The 7966-nt window shown below is 33.5% G+C and overlaps 1 pseudogene; it reads right to left on the bottom strand.

Moving 5' to 3' along the window:
• Positions 1 to 499: 499 nt before the first annotated feature.
• LOC102666859 (probable RNA-binding protein 23) lies at positions 500 to 3729 on the bottom strand (annotated as a pseudogene).
• Between the last annotated feature and the right edge of the window lie 4237 nt (positions 3730 to 7966).

The following is a 7966-nucleotide window of genomic DNA, read 5'->3' as shown; positions in this document are numbered from 1 at the left end:
TGAACAAATCTCCATAAGCACTTATGCGAGAAATAAATAAGAAGAAAAACCGAGTTTATGCACAAGTTAAAAATCAGCTTCTGGAGAAACTAAAATGAGAAAAATTTTACAAATTCACTTATGCATATTCTTCTTATGATAACACATGATCATATGATTCATACCCCAAAAGAGCAAGAAAGGAAACAAAAAAAAGTATATATTAAGTCGTAAAATTATAATTTAGGAAAACGTACAATAATGGCATTTAGAATTATGTAAGTTACTAGTCAAATTCAAATCTTATAAAACGTAACCAAACATAACTGAAGAAAATACAAGATTGAAAATGTCTTCCGCCCTCAAAGACTGCTTTTAATTTTTTATCGAAAATAAGTTTTTTTTAGGACAAAGTATCTTTTTTATACTGTCTTTAAATTATACTAGATCCGGATAAGAGAAACTTAATTGAATATTTCTAAGGAGATATGATTTGTCAAGTTATTGGTATTCAATATAATCATGTGCATTCATATTCCTAATAAATGTAGCAAAGACCAAGAAACATGCCAAAACTCTGCATCCTCACCACAACAGCCAATAGGACAACAACAAAAGTAAAATACCTCCCACAGCTGACTCTCAGTCATGTTGAAGTGAAGATTCCCCACATACAATTTTCGGTCCACAGCTCCATAGGGGCCAGTTACACCGGCTGCTCCACCAGAAGCATTAGATTGAACAAGGTTCTTTTCAGCTTCAGAAGGTTTCACCATTACAAGTTGTCCAAGAAGAAGTTGGCAACATAAGTCAATAAAGTTCCAATGGAGAAAAAATAGTTCAATAGGCAAGTCATCACAGTTCCAATGGCAAAAGTATATCAAATTTAAAAGCAACTGACCTTGCCAGCTTTTGAAAAGAACTCATACACATTTGTCTCTGTTGCTTTTAGCGGCATCTGAGATCATCACCGAACAAATAGCCAATCATCAGAACAAGACACCAAATATCCAAATATGTAGAACTTATGAATTCATATAATTTAAAACAAACAAAAATAGGAACTTCTAATAAACCTGGTAGGCAAAAACAGTTCTCAGATCCCTTTCTGGGTCTGCCTCAGGTTCTGCAACCTCTTTTTTATCCCTAAATCTCCTGCAACTCAAATTAAAATAAAGTTATTAAAAAAATAATAAAAGAAGTTCATATTAATTAATTTTGATGATAAGAAGATATAATTTATAGCATAATTCCAAATATACACCATTAACATTACACTCCAAAATTCCACCTAATTTGAGAGGGAGTGATGTCTCATTCTAATATAATCCAAAGTATATTTTGTTAGCATATCATCCACCAAATCATCACTTAATAATCCTTACAATATTATGCATATACTTCAGGACCTATGGTCAGGATTTCCTTACTTTATTATTCTTTGAATTAATAAAGCCAAAATTGCACCAGGAACCTATCATAAACCAACCTAGCAGGATCCATTAAATAAATCAATGATATAAAATACTAATACCTGGAAATATATAATAACATAATACCTACATCATGAATCCGGCTAAATCTAAGAGTCAGAGTAGCCAAATGAATGCCTAAGGCCCCAAGGTAAGGTGTCTGAAGAGGTGTCACCGCCTATTGGGACCATAGGAGTATCTTTCTGGTTCAAAAGAGAAATAGAAATACCTTTACATCTTATTCATAAATCATAACATTAGAAAAAGCCTAGCCAACTAACTTTGCACTCAGATACTAAAGGGTGTATAATAGTTATCATATTAAAAGAATAACTATTTTTTGGGACTCTTAGCAGCAAGGAACTTAGCATACAGTGAGTTGCACACATAATAATCTTTTATTTTTAGAATTAATGTAACATCACAAAGGGATTTCAATGCCTTCAGGCGATAGGCGCTTAAAACATAAAAGTATACACCTTAGTAAAGAAAACAGAGTTATGTTAATGCCTTGTGGCAACATAGCAATGATATGATTGATATACATTCTCAGGCCACCTCAAGGTCACTAATGGTATGCAAGTTGCAAAACAAAATCATATAAGAAATATATAACATGAAGAAGCTAAAATGCATAAAATCTACCCTCAAATAATACAAATCCAGTCACATTTTATTAAATCAAATAAAGCTATATTCCCAACTCAGTCCCCCTTTTCACCAGAAAAAAAGGACAAAACACCAATTGTGATTAGTTAAAGTTCTTCAGGTGCTTTTGGGATTGTTCTCCAATCAAAATTGGTGTTTCACACTTTCACTGCATTAATCCGCATCGTAAAGGTTTCCATTAAAGGTTGACAAAGATTACCAACATTAAACTTCAATTCTGATTACAGAATCGAAAGTGCCTACGACACTGTATATAAGTTCAGTCCTTGCATAGAATTATAGCCACACCATTAGCCTTACCGCCATAGACAACTCTTTAAAAAGAATTCTGGATATGGAAACGGATTTCAAGTAAACTAGTAGCTGACTAGTGAGTACTGAAAAGTAACAACTACATAGCACATAATAAGAAAAACACCAACGCATCACAAATGAATAAATGCATATCTCATCGCCAATGCACACTTATTTCTGTTTTCTTTTTTGTTTTTATTTCACCATACTCATGACCATCCATTCAAACCATTTGCAAGGACAATTGATGAATTGAACCAACGCTAAACTAAAAAATTAACCCTAGTTCACAAACAAATTGCACAAAACACAAAGAAAAGATCAATTACCGGGCATCGCGCATATCAAAATCTCGCTCCCTGTCTCTGTCCCTCTCGGAGCAACTCCTGCTCCTTGTGGATCTCTCCCTCTCTGCTCGTTCCCTCTCTCACTCCATATCCTTCTCTCTTCTCTCGCGCTCTCTGTCCCTATCACGGTCTCTCCTATCCTTATCCTTATCCCTCCTCTTTCTATCCTTATCCCTGTCTTTCCTCTCTCCGTCTCTCTCTCTCGCTCCTGTGACGACCAGAGGAACGTTCGCGGTGACGGTCTCCCTCTCGCTCTTTCTGTCATCGCCGTCGAGATCGTCGTCGACATCACGGGGCTTTCGGCAACTCCTCTCGCTCTTTAGAGTTGCTAATTCTAAAAATCCATTTTTTATTTTTTCTAGCCATGAGGGGATAAGGATGAAATGAAATTTTCTTTTTGACTTTTACCTACACTATGACAAACAATTGTAGGTATAAGTATTTTTTTGACTTTTACCTACACTAATTTATGTGTGTAGGCAAAAGTCTCCGTAGGTATATGTCATTTTTTTTGTAGTGCTCTCCACGTAGAGAATCCAAACTCAACAAAATGAAAATAATTTTATATACTATTAAATATAATGTTAATTATTTACAGTTCAAAATAATGAAGCAGTTTAAGAATCGAACAAGTAAACTTGGCAACTAGTACATTTCCTATGGGATTCAAATGACATATTTTATCTATGATACTGATATTTAGACATTTAAACGTACAATATTACAAATTTAATTAATCTAATTGAGGTAAATGGGATTGTGGTAACATAATTACATTTTTAACTTAATCATTAATAAACTTAAAAGTTAAAGCAACTCATGCCTCTCAGGTCAATATTCTTTTTTCACTTGCCAGCAAAGACTATTTGCAGAAGATTTTGAGATTAAGCTTAAAGTTAGACCAGGTAAATGCGTGATTTGGGGGCCAAACTCTACATTACCGATCCCAAATTGACATTCTCAGACATGTATGTATTGAATGAGAGAGTCAAATTTGTGACGTTGAAGCATCTAATTTAAGAGGAAATTGGGCCTTGTAAAAGCCTCTCCTAAATATATGTGCTTAAGTCGACCATCAAGTCAACTCATTGAGACATTGACATTGATATCCTTTATGATTTTATTATATTTTACTACTATTTATTTTTATAAAAAATAATCAAAGTTAGACTTAAAGCCAATCTTTAATAAACAATATTATTTTAATATCTTTAAAATAATTAACAATTATATATATTTAATAAGAAATGCATTATTTCAACAAATTTAAAATAAATTTAATTTTGATGGCAACTAGGGACCTGCACTTCCAGACAACCAAGGATTAGAAATTTAAAATCATCAATAAGACTGAAATTCACAAGAGATCCCTACAGTGGGAACAGTTTGCTCTTCGGACAAGCAAAGTCCTCTGGTTTCAGGTAAGTGATGATGACCCTACATTCAAAAGCAATGCAAAATTAGAACAATGGAAGGGGTATGATGTAAAGAAGAGAAATAAAAGGAAAAACATAATGTCAGTCATGGTCCTGTTTAGTCTCTTTCTTTGACTCCCGGAAGCCTTGCAGCCGTGCACTTTCCTTACAAGTATTTCTAAAGCAACCATAATATCTATGAAGAGCAATACAATACCCATCCAGAGGTCCTAGTAAAATTTTCCACAAATAAAGAACCTACAAAACAACTTGTTTACAACAAACACGTGATTAGAACTCTTATTGCACTTGTGGATGCCAACTTGATGCTGTATCTCTTGATAAAACTTTCATGCTGAGGATTTGACTTGTCGACACAGGTATCTTCCTCGTATGTTTTCGTATTCATGATTGCTGAAATTGGAGCCTATGATTAAAAGAAATGAGAAAGAATTGGTTACTAAGAGCAAGGAATATGTATAACTGATGTTCCACAAAGTTGACACTTGAAAACACTAGTTCAAAACTGTAGGTCATTGGTTTGTTATGCATTAAATCTTGGGCCAACATATTTCGTGCAGAATAGGGAATCTTACTACCATGCATCCATGCCGTGCAAAAAGCACATGCAATAATACTGCAATAGAGCTCGTCACTTTCAATTTTTAATAATTAATTTAAAACTCATTTAGAATAATTTCTTCAATTTATTTTTAATTAATTAAAAGTATTAAAAAAAATTATACTACTATATAAAAGTTAAATTCATAGTATAAAAAATTGGTGCATTAATATCCTATCTGCTTATAATAACTTGCGTTAGAACATGCCAATAAAATTTTACTTGAATAGGTTTTATCTTTACTAGTCTTTACTCTAAAAAATCTTTACTAGTCTTTACAAAGGAATTAATCACACTGAAAATTTCTAAAATTAAATGCCGCAATCACTTAGGCATAAATTAATATAATCTGAAAAAAATAAGCTAACCTTTTAGTCGGTGAGATGTGCAACTAAAATGGGTTGGATGCAAATCAAATGCAGCAGGCATTCATTCGGTTGTTGATGCATCGACAAACCTGCCACGCCAACTCAATACCGACACTCAAATTAACAAAATAACATTCACTTCCAATTCAAACCTTTGATCATTGTAGCTGATTTCTGTTTTTACAATGCCTTCAGTCTCAGCTATGAAGCTATTCAATAAATCTCAATGACAACAAGATTCACTTTGTTTCCTAATCCTACTGATTTTCCTAAAGGAATTATAAAAACCCTTTAGATTCTCTCTTATCCTTCAAGGATAAATTGCCAACTACCAAGGATACTTGATAAAAATAAACATCAATAAAACCAACCTTCATCATTGTCAAAATACATGAGCTAAAAGGCCAACACTGAGAACAAAAATTGAACCAAAACCTTGCAATCGAATTAAAAAATGGCTAGATAAATTTGAGTATCACAGAAGGCAGCAATTTACATCCCAAGTTTAGCAAGATAATGAATTTCCTTAACTTAGTATCTATCATGTGCGTTGCCTAAGTAACATACCTTATTGAATATACAACTGTTTTGAAAATTGTTCTTTGGACATCCTTCTGTAGTTAAATCATGTGGCATCTGCTGCACTTCAAACACCAGAGGTAACTTGGGTCCATTTATACTTCCCATATATGATGTATGGTTGTCAAATGTAGCATGATCCGCAGTATTTAGTGATTCACTGCAAATAGGCACTATTTAATGATCCACAATATTTAGTGCATATAAGAATCCATCAAACCAGAACCAACCTACCCTGAATTGTCATAAGCAGCCCAGTGATATTGCAGACAAATACTTAACAAACCCTGACTAGGATGTTAAAAAGAGAATAAAAAATACAAGGTCAATAGTAATTATAGGCAGACAAAGAAACTTTGACTAGTAAAACTAATGTATAAATTAAATATTACCAACGAAGCAAGTATGAGCGCGAAGCTGTGTCCAATGATTGTTGAGTTGAGCGATTGAAGTGTACAAATCAGTGCTATTATTTTCTGATAAATTAGAGCAGAATAATACAAACATCAATATTATGTTCCCGTTACAGAAAAACACAAGATGTTGGTCTTATCACCCCTTTCTTCTTGCAATAAGTTAATTAAAAGAAACTAAGATAGCACAAGGCTAGTATATAACAAAGATGACAACTAAAAATTAAAGGAATGTAAAGCATAGCTTCATAAAACAACAGAAGGCAACATGTCACTGTATGCAGATAAAATGGTAAAAAATATACATCACACGACAACATATAGCAGTCCTTGACAAAACTGCCAGCTCAGTGAAAGCTTTACGATAGTGGGTAAGTGCAATCTCAAGTGCCCAGCCATCAACAACAAAAGCCACATCCTGTTTGAGAGAAGAATGATCAGATGAACTTCAAAACCTTTCAAATTATCTTGATCTCAATACATGTTTGCTAAAAGAATGTCCTAGTCAAAACACCCAATATGTCTGTACAAGAGGCCTATCACTAGATTTTATTTTATTTTAGATATGAAAAGAAATTTATTAAAGAGAAAGGGAAAAAAGGTACAAGAGCAAATAATAAGATATCCAAAATTGAAACCATTTTTTTTATCAGCAAAGATAAATATTTATATATAGATAAATGAGTACCAAAATTGAAACCATGAAATGCAAAATCCAGAATGTTCAAGATAAACAAAATCAGTGGATTCTAAAATGATACAGAAATTTATAAGCAGTACCTTGGGTTCTAAGGTAGTTATCCGCATAGTACGGAGCACTCTCTCTAAACTCCTACAAACCTCCGCCTCTGTTTTGCCATCAATTGATAGAAGCTGTCCCTTTGGTTCTATTACTTTTGGACGGAGGGAATTGTAAGAATAAAGGCTCTCCAGTATTTCCATAACAAATTAAAAACCTTCCAACGAAGGATGCATAACACTAATCAAACAATAAAATTTAAAGCAAGTTGTGAACACACACATATCCAAGCTTTTCGAAAATAGGATTATATGCACAACAAAAAGTTAGGTCAAAGTTCAAAAAGTAGTCTTATTTATGTCGGTAGCCCAAGCTGTGAACCAGATGCTGCACATTTTAAAGCATCCTGGATAGGACTTATAAAAAAAATGTTTTATAATATTTAATGCAGCATAATAATCCAAAATAGATGTGCCTAGCGCCCAAAACATGAGCTTGACCAAAACATCTTCAAGAGACAATACAAGTAAGGGGCAGCAGATGTGCCTAGCGCCCAATTTCACCACTGCACTACTATAGGTTATAGCCACAATAATTCCTGCAATACCGCTGAATAGTTTTCTGTCAGGCTAAATTCCTTCTGCTGAATATTTGACAACAAAAGCAATGTCCCAAAATCATGTTACAAGTATGCAAGAGATTTATAACTGAACTAGAGACGGGCCAGGATTTAAGATATCATATTAAACCCACTGTAGCAGCAAATTGTGTCAATGCTCAAACAAAACATAATAAGAATCAGCTCAATCATTTGTATAAATATGTAAAAAAGGTGATTACTTATGAATGTAAGAATAATAAAATTAATAATAACATTACATAAAACCCACAAGAAGTTGCACAAAAAACAGTGTGTCTGCCCTTCGATCTTATTTTGATTGCAAACCTACGTTATAGTAAATTCACAAGCATGCATAAAGTTCACAAAAACTGATTAATTAACAAGAGAACACCTTGTAGCCTCTTTGAAGAAATTCTAGACAACTTCCCTCTTCTTCTTGAAGTCCCA

This window comes from Glycine max (assembly GCF_000004515.6).
Source record: "Glycine max cultivar Williams 82 chromosome 15 unlocalized genomic scaffold, Glycine_max_v4.0 Gm15_scaffold_113, whole genome shotgun sequence".
Taxonomy (NCBI): Eukaryota; Viridiplantae; Streptophyta; class Magnoliopsida; order Fabales; family Fabaceae; genus Glycine; species Glycine max.
Note: the sequence above shows the minus strand (reverse complement) of the source record. Positions and strands in the feature narration are given on the sequence as shown.